This window comes from Mus musculus, chromosome 11, assembly GCF_000001635.26.
Source record: "Mus musculus strain C57BL/6J chromosome 11, GRCm38.p6 C57BL/6J".
Lineage (NCBI taxonomy): Eukaryota > Metazoa > Chordata > Mammalia > Rodentia > Muridae > Mus > Mus musculus.
Window position 1 is genome coordinate 38,714,190 of NC_000077.6, and position 23,287 is coordinate 38,737,476.

A 23,287-nucleotide genomic window follows, 5' to 3' on the forward strand; every position below is an offset into this window, starting at 1 on the left:
AGCTTAACTCTTTTGTGAATACCCTCTGTGCATCTCAAACTGGTTACTTCCTAATAAAAACTGGAGTGTACTGTTAAATATTTAACTCTCACTACACTACCTTAAACATTTCAAGGATACATTATTGCAAATATTATGTTTAAGAAATATTAAGTGATTTAGGAAGCATTTCCATTATTAGCTCATGATAAAATCATAAATGTATTAAAAGCAAATAAAGCAGTAACTATGTATATTATTTATGTAACTATGAGAAACAAATAGCAAGATATATAGAGGTGTTAATAATACAATAACAAACCCAAAATATTGCTTCTTATACTCTCTTATGTAGATTTTTCTATTTATTCATTATCCTTCTATTTCTCTCTTTTGTAGGTTTCTCTATTCATTATCCCTCTCTCAGTACACGACTTAAGACTATTAGGACGTGGGCAAATGCATCATCTTCTTTCATACATAGATAGTGGTTTAAACCTGTAGACAATCCATTTCGGGCAAAAGTTTATTTAAAGAGATCTTTAATCATCATGAAGGCACAAACCTATAACATCCATAACATAATGATGGCTGGTTTAGATAGTCATTTTAAGGATATTCTTTGTCTATGCTAAATTTACAAACAAAGACAGGTGGAGGAGAAACAGGATGGGGCAGAGATAAATATAAAGAGAGACAGAGATATACTGACCAATGAATGTGCATTTGCTGAGCCTGCCCACATGTTGGTGTTTGTGTGTGTGTGTGTGTGTGTGTGTGTGTGTGTGTGTGTATCTAAGCATTAGGGTCTTTAAGTCATTATTTTAAATGGAAAGAAAAGGACTACGGAAAAATTTGATCAATTCATAGAGCAGACAATTCCAATTATCCATTTGGAATCTAATCCATATCAGACCATCAAGCAATGGGCTTTTATATATCGTTTTCATACAAAAGATTATCTTAAATTTCTGTTTCTTTTGAAATACAGGCAAAGGTAAGTTTGCTATCTGTAAATGTATTCTTATGTATCCATGCATGGAACTTAGCAGATTTGGATACACAGATAATTTCTCAAAATTCATGTTGTAAAAGTTGTTAGTCTTTCCAGCATCATTAAATATTTAAACTTCATTTACACTAATTTAATAGAGAATTATGTCAATTCTTAAAAGATTCCAGATACAGGTAGAGAAATACTCACTGTGACTTAATAGTACTAACAATATGGTCTGTTTTGTGATCATAGAAATGTATGAATGCCAATTGGTTATAACATTAGTGGAGCAATGTCACAATACTAGCAACTTCTAAGTTAAATGTAATTATCCAAGATAAAATGCATAAGCTATCACTTTATTTATGTATTCTATGTCCGAAGATCTGTTGCCTTAAATCTCTGATCATCTTTCAGAAAATACGAAATCTGATAGTAAGTAACAATACAAACTCATAAACCATTACTATTAAGACTCAACTTTATTACACAAAGCACAAAGTTTTCCCGAAAATTGTATTTTCCTTTAATTATATGCTTTTTTAAAAGTTGTAACTTATCCAGGGGGTGGGGGGAATGTTGGGTTGCATATTCACTACCCAGCCTTGCATAATAAGAAAAATGTTAATTATATAACAGCATGTTCACATTTTTTACTGGCTGGCAAGTATTGGTTTTGGCTGCTATAACTTCTCCACTAGGTACGTGCGTTTTACACATTAGTTATCAGCACAGAATTTGCCTTGTCTGGTTGTGCAGCCTACACATTCCACTGTTCCAGGAGTCATTTAAGCATATAATAAATTGAGTTTCAATGAGCTGGAACCTCCTGCTTCAGCCGATTTTTTCAGCAAATTATTCTTTAGCTGTAGTTTCTGCAGGAGATTTTCCCACTCAGGAAAAGATGGCTATAATGGGCACATATTTTATATGCCAATTCTAAAATCATTTAATCGGCTAGTTATTATGCATTAACTCAGTGATGAGCAGATTTAAAATAGGTTCAAGTCACTCTACGGATACGGCAAGGATCTTTAATAGACTGTGTTTTGGAATTAAAGCCTGCTATGACAAAAACAAGGCCAATATTTTGGGGCCCTTGCCAAAGCACACGAATAAATGCTGCTTCCCCACATATTCTATGCTTTTCTGCATTTTGATGTTCCAACAAACATCACTGGAGTATGAGGCAACTCCTGATGTTTGAGGATCAGAGAACCCCAAACTCTAACCTGGTTTAATCACTTGCATTGGCTCCTATTTATACTAGACATTGTTGAAGCCAAAGTAGATACAGGGGTATTCATTTGAACACTATGAAGATTGAAGTTATACATCACATCTTTTAAGTTCAATATAGACTTTGTAGATCCCAGATAAACTATTTATGTATATCTATAACTAATATCTATATTAGATATAATAGATATTATTTATATCTATAGCTAATATCTATTAACATATATGGACAGCAAATATGCCACTGTATACATGTTACTCAGTATGTGTGAACACAGATAGCTAACCTAGTGGCTATTGATTTTGTTGGTCTATAGAGGTCATCACTGTCAAATACCAAGTTTTTTTAAAGTTATGGTCACTGAAATGCTTCTCAAATCTATGTGAACCAATATGAAATGGTAGGAAACTACCTACAGCAAGAGCTTCTCTGGTCATTATAAAACATATCACACAATGCCTTCTCCTTTGCTGTTTTTTTTTTCTTTTTCTTCCTAACGGACTGGCTACCAAAAATAACTTTGATCCTTAGTCTAGAGATGATTTCCATTGTTTATTGTTCTTCCTTATCAATTCCAGTCCTCTCTTTGGTTAGAACAGGGATGGAAACCCGACATATTGGAATGAATCTATCCTTCATATACTAAGGAATTTCAAGGTTTTGAACCAATTGATTCATCCCAAGTCTCAATGTGCTCAAATGCAACGTGATGATGAAGCCTGTCTCTTCTGAGCACCTTCTCATTCACTTGTTCACTCAAAGTAAATACGCCAAGCTCATACTCTAGGCCATGTCATTGTGAAAGACTGGATATATGTCTGGAATCAATAGGAAATTGTTGCTCACATAACTATGAAAAGTATGGTGGCAATTAAACAAAGTAAGCATACTATGAGACATTATGTGATAAATACTGGATATAGTGAAATGAAATATAAGAGACTGTAGTTAGAATATGTTACATGAAAAACACCCATTTTCTTATTTTAAATATTTTATTAGATATTTTCCTCATTTACATTTCCAATGCTATTCCAAAAGTCCCCCATATCCTCCCCCCCACTCCCCTACCCACCCACTCCCACTTTTTGGCCCTGGCGTTCCCCTGTACTGGGGCATATAAAGTTTGCGTGTCCAATGGGCCTCTCTTTCCAGTGATGGCCGACTAGGCCATCCTTTGATACATATGCAGCTAGAGACAAGAGCTCCGGGGTACTGGTTAGTTCATAATGCTGTTCCACCTATAGGGTTGCAGATCCCTTTAGCTCCTTGGGTACTGCAAAACACCCATTTTCAATAACAGAAAAAATATTTTAGGAAGAGAGAGAAATACATTTAGTTGATTATGTGAAGAATTGTACCCAGTCAAAAAGCTAATTAAAATGTTCTAAAAGTGCCAGGAGTGGTGGCACATGCCTTTAATCCCAGCACTGGGGAGGCAGAGGCAGGCAGATTTCTGAGTTCAAGGCCAGCCTGGTCTACAAAGTGAGTTCCAGGACAGCCAGGGCTATAAAGAAAAACCCTGTCTCGAAAAACCAAAAAAATAAGTTCTTAAACAACTTTAAGAGTAAACCTAATGAAATGAAATTACCTCATACGCTCATATCTCTGAAGATAAGAAGGGTTTGGACTCATATCTGCTGAACTCTGCTGAACAAACTGCTCATCTATTTCTTTTTTATTGGTTGGTGTGTGGTAAATCAGTTCTTTCCTTTTCCCTCCAATTTTTATTAGGTATTTACTTCATTTACATTTCAAATGCTAACCTTGAAAGTCCCCTATACCCTCTCCCCCCCCCCTGTCCCCATGCTCCCCTACCCACCCACTCCCACTTCTTGGCCTTGGTGTTTCCCCTGTACTGGGGCATATAAAGTTTGCAAGACCAAGGGGCCTCTCCTCCCATTGATGGCTGACTAGGCCATCTTCTGCTAAAAATGCAGCTAGAGACATGAACTCTGGGGGTATTGGTTAGTTCATATTGTTGTTCCTATAGGGTTGAAGACCCGTCAGCTCCTTGGGTACTTTCTCTAGCTCCTCCATTGGAAGCCCTATGTTCCATCCAATAGATGACTGTGAGCATCCACTTCTGTGTTTGCCAGTTTAGGCTAGACTGGAACTCACTAGGTAACTCTCTCATCCTTGCTCTGAACGGACAGCCATGCAAAAGCTCCTGCTTGTTCAGGACCTGCTGTCATTTTAGTACTGTCCCTTCTATCCAGCACAGGGTCTGCATTACTGTCTGTGCCATTTTTGAGAGAAAAAAAGTTCCAGTTAACAGAAAAGTTCATTTCTACACTTTGTTTCAAACAAAGCAATGTTGTACAGCATCAAGACTCTACATGTTTCAGGTCTGTGAGGACAGAGGAGTCAATACATAAGTTCTAAATTGTTAGAGAAAAAGTACTTTCCATTCATAGATAAGCATTTATTTGTCAAAACCCACCCTGGAGTGAGTTTTATGAACTTATTAAAATGTTTGTAAAGGTGAAGTAGAAAGGTGCTGACAATGCTCTTCTTACAGAAGTAATTTCTGGAATTTGGAAATTATGCATGACTGTAAAAAACAAACATATTTGCTACAAAGTAAATGTATCAAATGTTGGAATGTGTCGCCACCCACTTGCTTCAAGGTCAGCAAAATTTTAAAACAATTTATTATAAAGTTTCATCAAGCTGTTAATGTTAAAAAGAATAAAAATATACAAGAAAATCTGGAAGAACACAAAATCATGCAAAAATTTAAATAAATTCAAGGTCAGCTAAAAGGGACTATAGATAGATTCTCTTTTCAAGAAATATTTCTAACTACCAGAAAAAAAGTCTAATAAAGAAAAATAAGTAGGTCTTGCTTTATAGAAAACAGGACAACTCAGATTACATTGTAGATGTAAGAGATGTTCCAATAATTTCTCAGTTGCTCAAACAGACATCTTTCAAATTAGGTGTCATATGGATTTTGTTGAACTCTGCTCTTGAAATTTTAAGTAGTACCATGGCAGACAATGAAAAGTTTTGAAAAACAAACACATGAGTCAGTTGTCTCTAGAATTGAATTTGTCAAATTTCTCTGTTGAAACCATGGGATGTTTCTACTTAGCATACACCTACTCCGTTCAAACTTCACTCTTGTTCCACCTACTCCTTGATGCCATATTCACTAAAGTTCACATTTATACTTCTTTGCCCTGGAAAAGTCATACACCACTTGTTTAGTAATTCTATAGAACTCATAAAATTTTTCTTGTATACATTTACCTGTAAAGGGAGTTAGAATTGTAATCTGTTACATATAACTGAGAAAGACAACAAATGAATAAATGAATAGCTGACCCCATTGACTACTTATTTTGTAAATGAATCAAGAAAACTGGTCTGTGTAAATGTTGAGGAATATTCCATATCTTAGTCCACTGCTGCTGTTGTTTTGGAAACATGGTAATAAAAATTTTGATGTGCTTTGTTTATAAATACATTCAAATAACTCGATCAATCTAAACCTGAAAGGCATAGGGATGCTTTCAAATGATCTAGGAAGCATGATAAATGCTAGATTTGAGAGTAAAATGTTCTGCATGATTTTGGTGCATTTTAAAAGAATTGATAGATTCAATTCTGACTGTCATTATTATCTCTCAAATGTATCCTGAATCAGCATGACACAAAATTTACAAGTTTCTTACATCATTATATATATATATATATATATATATATATATATATATATATATATTTATATATATATGAAGGTTCTGAGAATTTTATTTTTATCAATTTTTGAAATAACTCCAGTCTTTCCTAATCAAACTTGCAAAATTCCAGACTGGAATGATCCTCCTGATCATTTTTATCTACGTTTCATCCCTGTTCTTCAGCAGAGCCTCTGGCACACAGTGGGAGTCAATAAAATTTGTTGATTACATGAAGAAATAAATGTGACAAAGGCTATCAACTCAACAGGTTTCTGCTAGCAGGGGATGGGAGTAGAGACACACAGGAGGCACTGAAATCGAGAGGAGGCCTGGGAATGTTTCTGTTTATTGTAATTTCTGCACTCCCTTCTTTCCTGATCGCCATGGAGCCTGTTGGAATGATGATGAAACTAATATTGAAGAGAAAATAGATGCAGGTAGATTAAAAGAAGTGACAAGACAAATCGCACAAGCAAACCACAGGAAGGATGACAGGGTGGAGTGTAGATATACTGTTCCTGTGAATTTATTCTCAAGACAGTCAGAGGGGGGAAATTCTGGAAGAAAATTCTAAAATCAGATGGTGCTGTGGTTTGAAGGAGAATGTCCTCCATAGGCTCATATATTTGAATGTTTGCCCTTCAGTTCCTGAAACTATCTTGAGACTGAGTAGGAAACTTGGCCTTGTTGAAAGACATGTTTGACTTCAGGTTTGCTTTAATTTTAAAGAGCCCAAGCCAGACACAGACACATTTCCATACCACACATATCTCAGACTCATGGATCATGAACAAGTTCTCAGCCACAGTTCCAGGCAATGGCTGCCATCTGTCATGACTTCTACCAGGATGCTCATGGACAAAACGTCTGCAGTTGTAATCAGTCCTCTCCACTTAAATGTTTTTAGGATTTTGGGTTTGTTTATTGTTTTACTTTTTTCTTCTTTCCACTGTTTCCTTCATCATGGTATCTCTTCACCTTCGTAGAAAAGTAACTCGGGGAAGTGACTAGTTTTATGTACTGGATTCATGAATTTGTTTTATATGTGGGCGTGTGGCTGGACAGTAAAGCTTAAAAACACACTGTGGTGTCTGCTAGGATAAATCCTTTAGCATTGGAAACACAATTTGAAGTGTAATGCCTTAGAAAAAGCCTGTGTAAGTGGGGATTTCTAAATTTAAAACTTCATCCATTTCAAGAAAAATACTAGCATCTACCAGAAATGTAATGTTTGTTTTATGTATTACTGGCCTTATGGATTTGGACAATGTGTTAGTCCCTCTGTGCCTGGGTTTCTTCTCTTTTGTCTGGGAAATAAGGATATACATAGTTGCCACAGAAAAGTTTTCAGAAATGTTTAGGCAAAGTGACTCTTGTTAAATGATTTCATAAAATGGTCCATGAAAGGATAAGCCAGGCACATTAAAGACCCATTATAAATTTCTTTTTTTACTCTTCTCTTTCTTCCTGTGCAGGTTCTCTTCTTGCTCCTCAATTCACTGTAACTATGGGAAGAAAAAGTTCTTCCAGGCCGGCTCCCTGCAGTATCCGTCCTTAGGGTTGGAACTGGGTCACTTGCATGTGGAATGTAGTGTGTTATGCACATGATGGTTGGTCTACAACAATTTGTTGTTGAAGAAAAAATGAACAGCCATTGACACAGTTTAATCATCCACAGTTCAAGAATCTAAAAAATATAAAATCTAATTTTTGTGTCAGCCAATGGTGACTGGAGGGACTGTGTTATATAAAATTCTTATGTCTGAACAGAGTTTAACCCTACTTCTGGCACAGAGTTGACTTTTAGTAAACACTTATTGGTTGAGTGGCTGTTTCTTTGAGATGGTACTTAGACATAGTTTCAGGAGAATTACACACATTGCCATGCTCTGAGAGAGGGAATGCCTAGAAGGCATTCTCTATCAAAAAATGTTCATTTTGATATGTCTGTCACCAAAAGAAATGCAAAACAATGTTAAAAAAATTGTTTCCAGTATTCATAACCAAAAAGCTGTTCATTCAATTTTCTGTAGTGGCACATTCATAAATGATGCATGAAACATTTAACACTGTTGTATGTGGGGTTTATTAGTGCTTGGTAATCATTTATTCTCTTGATGATCATCTTGCCTAAAACATTACACTTTTTGTAAGGTAGTAAAGTGACTTGGATTGCAACCAACTATATAATAATTAGTCAGCAGAATCTATAATAAATTTATGAGTAACCTTGTTATTAAAGGAAATTGTGCAGGATTCTAAACATTTATCTAATGACATCTCTATCATGTGTCCATACTCAGACAACATGAGGGAATCAAGATACCCCATGCAAATAAAAATAATAATTACTAATAAATATAATAATAATAAGCCTTAAACCTTTTTGTTATTACTGAGAAGGAGAGTTCTAGAAACATAACCTGGGCAAAAGCAAATTTGGAAAAGAAAGTAAGAAAAATAATAAAGGGATTGATATTGGGAATAATAAAGATGGCATTCTTTCCTAAGCTTTTCTAAAAGGCCACCTATAATTTAAAGAATGATGCCTTTATTTGTGGAATTAAAGAAGAATATGGGGTAGATATGATTCTAATTCTTTGTGTACATGTCTGAAATTCTTTAAAGGTAGATGTTAACAGAATCCTATTCTTCTCCTAAAGGACGGTCAGAAATTGAAGATGTTAGAGGGACAGATCTCCAATAAAGCCTTCAACATGAAGGGCAGGATGGAAACTCATAAAGGACAAATCAAGACAGATAGAATGAAGCTTCAGCTAGCCTCCAGCCTGCCAGGCATCCAAGTCAGTGGACCTTTCTTACTACAATTCAAGCTTTTCAAAGATGCTTCAAGTTTTGTGGTCACAGGTTTCAATTATAAGTCAAAGCTGTCCATGTATGACACTCTCCATCATAAGTAGGAAACAGTTAGCCTTCTCTGTCTCTCTGGTTGAATAATGAAGACTATAAGTTGCAAAAAGGAAAGTGACCAACTCATGCTATCTCAATTAATTTGAGCAGTTTCACAGGAAATGAGGTCATGAAAGTACGTATAAAATGCAGAACCTTGAGAGGATACATATGGTAGCTGAAATGCCTGGCCTATCATTTATAGGTATTATTACTATGCTAGTGTACAGCGAAGAGTGTCTTGGTAGGGTAGACCACAGTGGCCTTCCCCAACTAGTATCAGGTACTATATAGTACACACTGAAATAGAAGGGTTCAATATACTGTGTGTTTGTGAGGATTCCCCTTCAGAAAGAGAAAGCAGTTGCTTGAGGAGAAAAGCCACACATTAATTATTGTCTCTCAGATAGATTCAGTGCACAGAGATGGTAGGATCTTTTGGTTTAAACTGATAATGAAGGTGGCTGAGTCATTATGGCAAGAAAACGCTAAAATTAATCTCCTCCAAGAGTTACCCACATAGGTGATAATGTGGCAATAACACCTAAAGTATAGCCTTGAGAAGTCAGTAAAATCATTAATGATATATGCCTGTCCTAATGTCAAAGAGGAAATTGGCAAATGCTAGGATGCTTTTCTGTAGAGGATACTAAATAGAGTCCGGGGTATATAGCCATCAGTCTCAGATAAACACACATTGTGACAGAGTTGGTCATTAATGGTAATAGAAAAAAATGCAAGAAGCACCTGACATGAGAACTAGGAAAGTCAATAAATGTTAAAGTGTAGCTTGGATTTTTTAATTTTTTAAAGAAAGACTTATTTTCCGTGGGATTCAATAGAGACTCAAATTACAAGAGCAGGCCAAAAACTGGATACAGGACCAATGTTACCACTTTAAACCACAAGATTCTTCTTTTTCTGTGAACTGGACCCATCAGAACATTTATAATGAAAGTGTGGCTTTTCTTCTGAAAAATTGCTGGTTGTTTCTCAAATGCTATCCCTAAAATGTGGTAGTAAGTCTCTGTTCTGCAGCTTGGTACCACTTGCTTAAATAATCCCCCCTTGGTTGCCACTGAAACTTTTGTCCAAACTGATCCTAAAGTTTCATAGAAAGATTTGGAAAATGATCAGTATTTAAAATGTATGTCCTACCACTTCATGACAATATATGGCCATGAATAGGATACTGCTACATGATCACTCAGGAAACAAGATGCAGTTAGGATGATTTGGAAATACTTTTGGTCTAATTTGGGAATAACTGATCTAATTTTGCCTTGTTCTGCATTGAAAACAAATCCACTTTTGTTCTTGAAATATATTGGATGAGATTCATATACAAATCAATTATTGTTTTCTATGGATTTCTACACACATTTCCTTAAAATAATATTTAACACAAAATTTGTTTGTGAGCTATGGAAAACTGTATCATATAAATATCAGAATAGAGCAGCTGAGACCCTTAACTGTAGGCCTTCTTACAATAATCCAGTCAGGGCATGGACCAAGAGAAGCAAAATAAACCACATTAGCAAGACTCTATTTTTCATCTTTAATGTAAAGATACTTGAGTGATAGCACTAGAAAAAAATGTATTTTCTTTTATAAAGTCACATTAAACAAGAACATATTCTCCTGCATCTTAAAATCCAACATCACTTAGTGTATGTAGTGTAGGAATTACAAGCAAATGAAAATAATGTTGTAGCCCAGTAGCAAAAACTGCATATTTCTTTATTGAGTAAAGAAGAATATCATAGTAAAGGCTTAATATAAGATTTAGCTAAATTTATATTTCATGTAAATATTTATATTTCTATCAGAAGGTCAGTGTGAGAGCTGTGGAGGAAGTGAACTTTATCTAAGGCAAATGTGTGAAGAAAGGTGTATCTCAAGGAGGATTCAGAGTTGTCACTGGGATTCCAGCTTTGTCAGCTCTGAAGACGTCCACTATGAGCAATCTCTATTTACCTTAATTTTATCAACTATGAAATGGACACACTACGGAGACGTCATTCTTCATGGTGTTAGTGTAAGGCTGAATTAAGGTCATGCAAGTGGACTCTATAAGAGTAAAGAGTAGCCAATAATATTTAGCTATACATTTTATTACATAACTAGGTCTCAGGGTTATATGTATATTAATTTTCAAGAGGAGTCAAACTTGTGTTAACACATCAGTGAATTAAGAGAGCCATCGTTAATATGCCCATTTGCATTTACCTGCCTGTCAATGACTTGCTTACTAAATAGAATAACCCATTTATCAGACCTCTCTAATTAATAACAACACAGTTCCTCCCTCTGCGCTCATTCACCAGATATATAACATTAGTGGCAAAATGGCATGGCATCACATAAACATTACAACATTAACAGTCACTGAATAAATGAAACCCGAAGCACAACTCTTTCCTAGTGACAAGAAGAGAAAAGAGGAGCTGGCGATTGAGATTTCAGAATTGTGTGCGGAACAGTAAATCATACGGCATTGCAAAGTGCTGGAGAGGATGCCTTTCCAAAATGAAAACATGAAATATTGGTGGGGCCACACAGTTCTGCTATTTCATTGTGAATGACACAGTGCATCTAATAAAGAGGCTGATTTATTGAAAACCTTATCACATTTTAAAGTGAGGTGTTTACATTCATTCTCTTTACCCTGTAGAGAACGTACAGTGTGGTGCCAAAGAAGGATGGCACTTTATTGAAGCAAAAATCAATTTCTTCTCTATAGACAGTTGGAAACTCGGCTTCCTAAACTACATGCAGTTTTCAACATATGCAGTATTGCCAGCTCAGGTTCACGTTGTAAAAAGTAAAACAATTTTCATAAACCATGGTCATAGTCACTTGAGGAATTTAGAATCGTGGGATCGCTTGGACACTGTGTCTTGCTGTTTATACATGTGTTTGCTTAGCTCGCAACAGACACAAATATGGGGGCTCGTACAGACAGTCATGGTGTGCTCAATGGAAGAGTCAGAATGTAGTGGTAAGAAGAAATAGCCTCACTTCTCGCAATCTGTGATGTTAAATACGGAACTCCTGATGTCTTGGCTTAGGGGCCTGATTTTTATAGACTCTAAAAAATAATTCAGCACATTTTTTTATTATTAATGATTGTGACAATGTTGTAACTCTTTTTAATTAATAAAACAATTGTATAAAAATTGTTTTTCATTATTTGTATCCAGAGGCCAAACACTCATTGTTGACGTTGAAGTCATTTTACCTTGCCCCTTTTCCCTTTCAAACATGAATCACAGGAAATATGTTTGGATTTTGCTGGAAATATGATTAATTTGGAAAACAGTGATCCAATGAGAATTAAATATCCAAACCTTTCCATTTTAAATATTCACTTACTTAGTTATTGATGAAAGTCTTGCATCAATTTCCATAAAGGAATCATATATAACAACTGAAATATAAACAAATGATGGCCCTCAAGGGAAAAAAAGTGACATTTTTCTAATTGATCTTGCCAATCATCACAACAGAACGGACTTACTTAAAACACTGAAGTGTTACGCCACTGTTGCTCAGATTTCTGTGTTTGTGATGCAATACATAAGATACCTTGTTATCGTAACTCATGATTTAGAGTTTCAGGCCACACTAACTGGCCTCATCGCTTTGCCCTGTACAGAAGCACAACATTTGGCAGGGGACTTGCAGCAAGTCAAATGTGCTCGGCTCATGAAAACTAAAAAGTCAAGGCTGATAACTGTGCTTCCGTATCTCCTGGAAGAGATGTCCAACAGATCCTAACGCTTCTCTCACATTCCAATAGCATCATAGGCTGGTGATCAGGCCTTTAACATATGGTTAATTTAAAGACATAAACCATACAGCATTAAAAAATTAAAACAACTCATATGTGAGGTTTTCAGGGATGTCTTAGCCATTAAGGGTACGGACTGTTCTTGCAGAGGATGTAGGTCTGATTCTCAGCATGCATGTGGTGGCTCAGGACCATCTGTAATTTCAACTCATGGGATGCTATGCCCTTTTCTGTCCTCTGATGGCAGTAGGCATGCATATATTTCACAGATACACATGCAGACAAAGTACTCATAACTCATATCTATCACTCAAAGAATTCAAATATTTCTAACTATGCTAGTGGATTAGAATCTAATGATATCAATTAATAGATCTGGTAAATATATGTGAGGAGCCAACAAGTTAAAAGGCTCACCAATATAAATATTTTGTAGTTTTATATATTTTATTGCTTTTTTATTTATTTTCATTTTAAATATTGCCCCCCCCTTCCAGGTCTCTCCTCAGCAAACCTCCATGCCTTTGCCTCTATGAGGATATTTTCCCACCCAGAAATTCCCACCTCACCCCTCTAGCATCCCCCTACTCTGGGACATCAAGTCTCCACATGGTCAGGGGCCTTCCCTCCCACTGATGCCAGATAAGGCAAATTTCTGCAGGAGCCATGGACCAATCCATGTATATTTCAATAGTGGTTTAGTCCCTAAGAACTCTGGGGGGGGGGGGGGATCTGGTTAGATGCTATTGTTCTTCCTATGAGGTTATAGTCCCTTTTAGCTCTTTCAGTCCCTCTCCTAACACTTCTATTGGGGTCCCCGGGCTCATGCCTATGGTTGGAGGTGAGTATCAGCCTCTGTATTAGTTAGGTCCTGGCAGAGTCTTTCAGAGGACAGCTATAACCAGGCTCCTGTGAGCAAGCACTTCTTGGCATCAACAATAGTGACATGGTTTGGTATCTCCAGATGGGATGGATCCCAAGGTTGGGGCAGTCTCTGGATGGCCCTTATTTCAGTCTCTGCTCCACTTTTTGTCCCTGTATTTCCTTTAGACAGGAACAGTTTTGAGTTAAAATTTTTGAGATGGATGGGTGGCACCATCCATCAACTGGGGGCCATGCCTATCTAATGGAGATGGTCTCTTCAGGTTCTATCTCCCCTCTATAGGGTATTTCATCTAATGTCATGCCCATTGTGTCCTGGGAGCCTCTAGCTTCCCTGGTATCTGGGACTTCTACTGGTTCCCCCATCCCTCAACCCCCACTGCTACATATTTGTATTAATATTCCTGAGCCTCTGGACTTCTTTCCTGTCTCTTCCATACCTGATACTGGTCCCCCCTTTTTTCCCTCCCTTTCTTCTCTCCCTCTCAGGTCCCTCCCTCCCTCTACCTATCATGATCATTTTGTTCCTCCCTTCTAATTTGGATTGAAGCAGCCACACGTGGGCCTTCCTTCTTGTTTAGCTTCATATGGTCTATGAGTTGTATCATGGGTATTCTGTGCTCTGGGGCTAATATTCACTTGTCCGTGAGTACATACCATGCGACTTTTAATTTTGATTTTAGAGCATAGATATCACCCATATTCCTGATTTTAAGTCTTTCAGCATCAAGACCATTACAAATATGTTGTCATAGAAATATCAGATGCAAAGATCTATTTTCAAACTGAAGTCCAATAGAGAGGTGTCTGGCTTGGTCATAACACTAACCAACTTATTCCTAAAATATTTGACAGTGTTCAGCACTCCACACATCTTCTTTGTTTCTGTCTTCTCAGTTTGCCCAGAGCTCTCTAGGACATGGAGTGCTTTGATGATCACATCGCCTTGCTATGCTTATTTATTATAATGTCATTATTTCCATCCCTTTTAACATTTCCCTTGCATAATTATCCACGAAAGACTGATAATTTGTTTAAAGGGAAAATAGGAGGGAAATAAAAGCATACTAAATAATAACAATGCTTCATGTTAATTAAACATCTGATATTGTTGAACTTTTGTGAAGTATAATCACCTTTATTGTTTATTATGGCTTTCACATTCAGAAGATCAAAAAGAGAATATGAGGCTTCATTTATAAGTTTAAAATGTACAAAATTAGTCAACTGGTCATCCCTAATCTTCTGGAAAAACTTAACTTTTGTAAGCTTAGTGTAGAAGGGGAATTATCGAAGGTTTTATGATTTTTAATCCTGAAGTGGATCACCAGAAGGTTCAACACAGCAGGCTTTTATTCTGGTTCCTTTTGTGGACAATGGCTCTTTCATAAGTGTGGCAATTTAAAATGACTCAGGTATTATGTTCACACATTCTGTACAGAAAAAAAAAATGAGTCTTGAAAATGTCTAAGAAGGAAGCTGCACCAGCGTCTTAAGTATCCCCTTCTAATGAAAACATCCTCTTTCCTCCTGCCTTTGAGCTTTTTATCCTCTTGACATCCACAGAAACCTTCATAGCACAAGCTCATGTGACTTTAATATAAATGGTAAGTTTATATAACACCACCAAACTGCTGTTCCCACTTGTCCAGATGGTTTTGCATATGAATTTTATAAAGTATTTGTGCAGCTTTGAGTAAATGCTAGACTAGCCAAATTGCATTTGCTTTAGCTTCATTCCTCACTCACGAATGACATAAAAGTCATCCTATATTTCCAAATACCCAGGAAAGATTGACAAAGTAAAATAATTTACTATCTACCATAAATCTTTATAGTGAACAATGTCTCTATACTTCTTGCTAGCATAAGCAATATAAGATTTTTTATATAGTATGTATTTGAAATAGTTTATGAAAATAAAGCAAACATCAGTTATAGTATTATTCATAATTGTATATAATACAATCCAGTTCATAGGATCATTCTATTAGCATGAACCTAAATAAATCTTAACTCACTCTTGAACATAAAGTTCTCATATTAATATTCTACTTCTAATTATTAATTTATTCTACTCTACTCTGTTTGGATTTTATCTTTGTTCAAATACTATACATTTTAATATCATAAACTAATTCCGACCATACTTTTCCCCAGAGTATATGAAATAGCAAACATTTTGGAAACCATATGCACTAGAAAAAAATCTTTTGAAAGCTGTGAACTTTAGTCTTGGAAAACACCATGCACTGTGCACACATATACACATGCATACATATTCAGGCACAGTCACAAAAATGTAAACATATGTGCACACATTAGTTTTGAAACACCCATAGATCACAGGTCAACTACTCCCCAAGAAGGCTAATATGCCAAAATATTATATGTGTCCACAGTTAAGAATTGTATCATCTTTGTCCCAGCTTTAATTTGGTACAATATTTGACTAAAGCTTATTTCTCTAGAAATGTTCGATCTTAATGGAAGCAGGAGATGAAGCCAAGCATGTCTGTGAGCGCATCACTAACACCATCAGTTTTGATGAAATTGCTGACAAGTTTGATGTGCTATGGCTTGGCAACTTTTCCCAATATCTTCAACAACTGAGAATATACAATTATTTTTTCCACAGCTCTAATAAACCTTTTTATTCATATCCAGCTTTTTTTCACAGGCACATTCAGAAGAAGATCTAAAACCCAAAGTTGATGGCTTCTTATTAATATATGTCCTCAGGTTAAGGATAATTGTACTTGCTGTTGACTGAGCCATGGCACATCAGCCTGAGGAAAAGAATCCCACTGCTGATTTAATGACATACTCTTGTCTGTTCTTGATTAAATAGCTTGCTTAGAATTTTCAGTCAGTTTACTCAGAAAGTTTCATTACTTTTTGGTGGAATCAAGGACTTTTAGGTTATATTGCATCAAACATTTTATTAAAAATTATATGCAGCTTCAAAATGAAACTTTCCTAAAAAGTCTAAATAATTAACTGTATTTGTAAAGATTATGTGTTTTCAGAAAAATAAGTGGTGTCATCTGGGTTTATAATCAGCCATTTTCTGCAGACTTTTTCTGGTTAACTGCTGAGAGAGGCTCTAATATGGAAGCAAGAACATGCCATCTGGGGCCATGGGCTTCTAAGGCTTATAATTCATTTCTATCATCTTCTATCTGTGAGAATTTAACACAGAGATTTTTACTTTTCTATGTGTTTCCCTAATGGGTAAACTGAGACAGTAGTTTCAACCCACCATATATCCACTTCACAGGGTTATTATGTAGGTTCAACTGTGAATTTATTTAGTTACCTTAACTAGTGTGCTAAGAAATATAGAAGCACAGAATAGATTTTCTACAGGTGTTCCCAAGTATCACTGGCCATGACTTATTTTACTTTCTTTAATTAAAATATGGTTAGAGGTGATTTTTAATATAAATGTCTAATCTTTTAAACAGACAATTCTAGTATTTATATCCAGGATTCTTAATATTCATGTGATACAGTTGTTTAGCTACACACATGTTTATTTCTAATCCCATAATCTATATGTTAGAATATATTTTCCTTTTGCAACTTTCTACATTATTTAAGAGTTCTGATGCCATTATTATCAACAACATATGACAATAAACATGCATTTTTACTTTATACAATTAATAGTTTTATCTTTGACCTGTCAACGTGTGTGGAGCCTTTATAATTTCTCTCAACTCGAAATCCAATTTCTGGTATTTTCCCCCATGCATGGTTAGTTCCTTCTTCTCAGATAACTGATAGGTTTGACATGCCCTATTTAAATTTATGGAGGGATTTTCATATTTTTCTAACAGATGATACAATGCTGAAATATAAAAATGCCGTGTTGGTCTCTATCTACAAAAAATGGTTCTCTCTGTTGAAAAATAGAGAATTGTTTTCAATGGTTACAAATAAATTACTACAGAAAACTTAAAAAAATATATTAATGCCACAGAGATGTCTTATAACGTAGATTTTTCAGTAGATAAACCACAATGGTACCCTATTTTTTATTAGATATTTTTATCTACATTTCAAATGTTATCCCCTTTCCTGATTTCTCCTCCAAAACCTCCTCTCCTATCGCCTCCCCACTTTCCCAGCTGACCAACCCACCCACTCCTGCTGCCTGGCACTGGCATTCTCCTACACTGGGGTGTCAAGCCTTCACAGGACCAAGGGCCTCTCCTATCACTGATGACTGACTAGGCCATCCTCTAGTCATATATAGCTGGAGTCATGAGTCCCACAATGCATGTGTGCTCCTTGGTTCATGGTTTAGTCCCTATATCTTGAAGGTTCATGGACTGCTGTTGTCTTCCCCATAGTGAAGAATTATTCCAACAACAATAAGGTGATGAAGAGCTCAATGGTCTCACCACAGTGAGTGCCATCTCCATCAGTAACATTAACAAAAGGAAGGAGAATAATAAATCTGCCTCATGATAAATGATCGTTCTTAAGGTGTATTACTACTTTTGTTGGACATTTCTGTATTATTCACTTCTAAAGTTGTACTGAACTCAAAGGCATACCAATTAATTTTCATGTTTAACCTACAGTGAATTTCCTGGTTTCCATTTTAAAATGCAAATCAGGTGCATCATACATTGTGCAAATGCAGTTATCTACAAATCATATGATGCTAAATGGTGGGTCATACATGACTCTGTATATCCTTTTCAATATGAGAACACATGGTTGACAGAAATTAAATGAGCAGAAATTATGAAAGTAAGTAAATAAGTTTACCAAGCATAACATTGATTAGGTTTCCATTCTCAATCATATGTTTTCCCGTTTTTGTTTGTTATTGCCTTCTGTCTTCATTATTAAAATAGTTAAGTTTGAGTTGCCATAACTGTACTTTGTGAAGATACACTTGTGCTTAGCATAAAGTTGTTTATACTCAAAGCTTTTATAGAAGGATATTCTCATTTTGATAAATTAAGCTTGCCAAAACCATATTTAAGCTAAGAACTTACCTATGAGCATATTTTTTTACTTTTCTTGTGTAAAATAGTTCTCTTTGGTAAACTGCTATTTTAGATAGATAGGTAGATAGATGATAGATAGATGATAGATAGATAGATAGATAGATAGATAGATAGATAGATAGATAGATAGGCTATACATTCAATAAATTCATGTTTGGGATAATATCATCAGTCATTTTATAAATTTGATATCTTATCTTGAGAAAAAAGAAATACTGAAAGAAATGGTTCTTTCAATTTTACAAATCATCAAAAACCAAATAATTAAATATCAATCTGTAACTTAGGTGTGGGGCTGCAGTGATGGGTAAACATAACCCTACCTCTTCCAGAGGGCTACAGATTTCTTTTCGGCATCAAAATTAGGGAGCTCACAACTGCCTAAAAGTCCATCTTCATGGGATATTCTGGCTTCTACAGGCACTACACCAGTGTGGCATATTCTCACATTAATGCTCACAAATATACGTAAAATAAAAATAAAATATAAAATAAAGCTCTAATTTTAAAATACATCTTTATTATAGATAATCATGGTATCCTTCTAGGTAGATTGAGAGCAGTCCAGCAAATACTTAGAAAGCAATTCTTATACAATTTATCTTGCCTTGTATTATTTAATCAAGAAAACATTTCATAGATTTTTTTTTTACACAAGAAAATTTTGCTGAAAATTAAAATGCATGTTTTCCAGTTCTTTCTAGGTCATCTGGGAGAATCTAAGAAACTGTATTTGTTGAAATATTTGTCATGAAAAATGTGTGTACTTGAAAGTTTAAACTATGTTTACCATAATAGGATGATTTTATTCACAAACAATTTGGATAATTAATTCACTATGACATCTCTGATCCAGGTTTAATTAACTCAACCTGTATAAAGATACTGTGATTTTTTTTTAATTAGGAGCACAGCTAATGGTGTATTTCCTCTTTTAAATAAATATTAGCAAATTATAGTAAGCTTAAATAATTTTAAAGTGCAATGTTTATTCCTAATTTGTCACTATAGCTAAAATGTTGTTCTGCTCTAAGCATGTGATGAAATTGATTAAAAGGCAAACAAAATCTTGATTATCATAATATACATATGGCGTTAGGGTGATAGAATCATAACACATAATTATATAATGGCTATTCTTTCTAATATTCATTCAGTTGTGGTCAGTGAATTAAAAGAGAAACACTAGTCATTTTTCTGCTTTCTCTTTCTTACCTTCTTCCTCCCCTTCCTCATCCCTTCAGTCTCGCTCCCTCCTGTTTGTCTTCCTTGCTTTCCTTGACAGCTTATCTTCAACATTATAACTGGGGCCAATGCGATGGCTCAGTCTGTTTTAGTGGCTACCATGTGATCCTAGGGGCCTGAGTCTGAGCCTTGGAACCCATGTCGAGGTGAAAGTTGAGAACTGACTACACAGCATTGTCCTGCCCCCCCCCCCCCACACACACACATAGGAGCGCTAGCAACATGCAAACAACCAAGCACAACACAACACAACACAACACACAGACACACATAACACACATATACACACCAATAATAATAATAATAATAATAATAATAATAATAATAATATTGTAGTAGAAGTAGTAGTAGAAGTAGTAATTTGAATGAAATCATCATCTTCTCAAGACCAAAACGATTAATGCATGGACTCAGGTAGGTGAGATTGATTTCTTGTCAGATAAAAGATGTTTGCCAATAAGCCTAAAAACCTTTAGTTTAATTCCCAGAACCCACCTAATGTAAGGAAAGAATAAACTTCCATAAGTTATCCTCGGAGGCACACCTGTGTATCATGACATGAGTGTGAGTATAGTCTCTCTCACACACTGCATACATTTACATAAATAAATAAGGGTAATAAACACATGGGCTCATTCTGACTACAATATGGTTCCATCTTACATTTGCTTTTGTTTAGTTCTATTTATTAACAAGAAAATGTCCCCATGAGACCAGAAAGGGCATTCAGTTGAATTAATGTAAGTATTTATATTATACAGAGTTCAGCAAAATTCTGTTTATAATAGAAGCACAAAAGATAACAGTCAGTTATCAATCATTACCATATCACTATTGTATTCTATAGATAGATCTGTAGATTGTCCAGGAGCAATTAGATTTTCACAGCAGAAACTGTGTTATAGAGATCTTGTTGGTTAACTTGCTAAATATATTGTGAAAAAAGAGTAATGGAATTCACTGATTGCTCTCTTTCAAAGACTCATTAATGAAGGCAACATTATTGTAAGTCCAAACGGTGGAATCTTTTTATGCAGGTAGACTCATCTGTAGACCCTGTTTTCACTCATGTTTATTCATATTTGTACTGCAAACACATCACTGATGGTTTGAGACTTTGGGCTGATGACACTTTACTTACTAGATTTAAGTTCAGTGTTGATGCTCATTACCAAAGCTATCAAAAATCTTAAGTGCAAGACAATGACAAGTTAATTACCATATATATAAGGAGAGCTAAAGCTTGTTGTACTTAGAAGTTAACAGTCAACTTTTTAACTGAGTATTTCTTCATACAGTTTTACAATGAGTGAGGGGTGAGAGAGTTAATTTAACAGTTTTAAAGATGCATGGACTTTTGACAAAGTACTTGCAACTCTCAGACATAATCTTAGCAAATCCTAATCCTAAAATTTGACTCAATGATGAAGACCTGCTATAAATGATAGCAATCTACTGATTCCTGATTGCTATCATACATAGCAGGTCTTCATCATTGAATGCCCAGAGTTAATGTTCTCCTTCATTGCATTTCCTTCATGTTGTTATCTAGAATATATCCTTGGTGTAATTTTACCTGACTTCACTCTGGTGCCTACAGAGGGCCAGTCAAGAAGATATGTCTTTGAACTCTACAATGGTCTACTACATAGCTGCTATCAGGGATCTGTTTTTCTCACCTTCTTCATTAGATCTGACCTGAACAGGCTTTTAAACCTAGGAGGCAGCACAGTGGCATTCACTAATGTTTTTATCCTTGAAAATACTATCACTACACTGAGCAGAGTCCTGCCAGTGGAATCAAAACATCATAAGAGATAGGTATTCTTCTCTGTCTCTGTCTCTCTGTCTCTCTGTCTCTCTGTCTCTCTGTCTCTCTGTCTCTCTGTCTCTCTGTCTCTCTGTCTCTGTCTCTCTCTCTCTCACACACACACACACGCATGTGTGCACACAAATATTTTAATGTATATAAGATTAGAATAAAAGTATATGAAATAATACTTAAACAACTTTAATTTAAAAATTTCCATGACATTGGGTCACTGAGTGACCACTATGGAAAAAAATGTAATTTAATAAATTGAATCTCTTATCCTGTGGGGAACCTGAAAGAATTATAATTAGGAGGATTAAAAGTTAATTTTTAAAAGTAAGGTTATAAGTGATAATAATGTAATTATTAACTAAAATGGAATGAACACAATTTTTCCTTTTCCTTTCACTTTGCTCTGCACTGACCTTGTCCCAATACTGCTGGGATTAGAATAGGGTTCAAGTAAACCTAGAAAAGGATGTGATGGCATTGTTCTCCATACATGTATCAGTCTGGGTTGTGCAGGATCTGTCAAAATCTATAGGGCAATGATATTAAAACGCTTCACTTAGAAAGTGCCAGATTTTCATTGGTTCCTCATCAGTTCTGAAATGATACTTCAGAAAGTGAACAAATTACTGGAAAATATTATCAAATATATGAACAACATAAAAATATAAGTTTGCTGAATACATTCTGAATGGTCAATCTTGGTTCCTTTTAGAATTATGATTATAGATAATGAAATGCAACTATTAGATCAATGCATGAAGCAAGTTTGAAAAAGAAAAACAAATAATTTAAGAAATTTTGCTAATGAATGTTGAGTGTTCCATCATCTATAAGGAGCAAACTTAAAAAGCTATACCTTGACAAGAGATTGTCTACAACTGAAAACAAAGAACAAATTGATATTCACAGATTCAAACCCTGTAACTCACAGCATAGCACAGTATTGAACTGCTCACATCACCATCACGTGACTTCCAAGAGGCAGTGCATGCTTTCATCTGTTCTCTAACTGGGCAGAAGATAACTGAGGAAGATAAAAAGGGTTCTTCGAATTTGAATACGGATTTGGGCAATTCATCAGAACCCCTGGGGCTTTTTCCATTCCTTGCTCCACTGGCTGCTGAAGATAGCAGGCTATTTCCCCATGAGTTGATTGAGTTCTGTCAGGTACCCAGCACTTCAACAACAGTCGCACACACCAAGTTTAATAATAAAATAAATTATATTTGGAGAAAACCTTAACTTTGAAAAAATGTTATTAATTAGGAAGTTTAAAACTAAGCCAATGCTAACGAAAGATTAGTTTAAGTCAATTCCTAATAAGCTACAACACACTATCAAGAATTTTGTCTCTGAAAACCCTCCATAATTCAATTGTTCAACCTAAGTCAAAGTTTTTGTTTGTTTGTTTAAATTTGAAAATCATATATATATGTATATATATGTATATGTATATATATGTATATGTATGTATGTGTATGTGTATGTGTATGTGTATGTGTATGTATATATATATATATATATACATACACATACACATACACATATATATATATGCTGAACATCATGCCTCAGATGCAATCGACCTTATCTGTGAAACTCTAGCTGGAAAGACTGAGTTCTAGAGAAATCTGCCTTGATTTGAAATTTCTTAAGTCACTCTGCTTTCTATTTTCACAATTTCTTGGCATGTATCA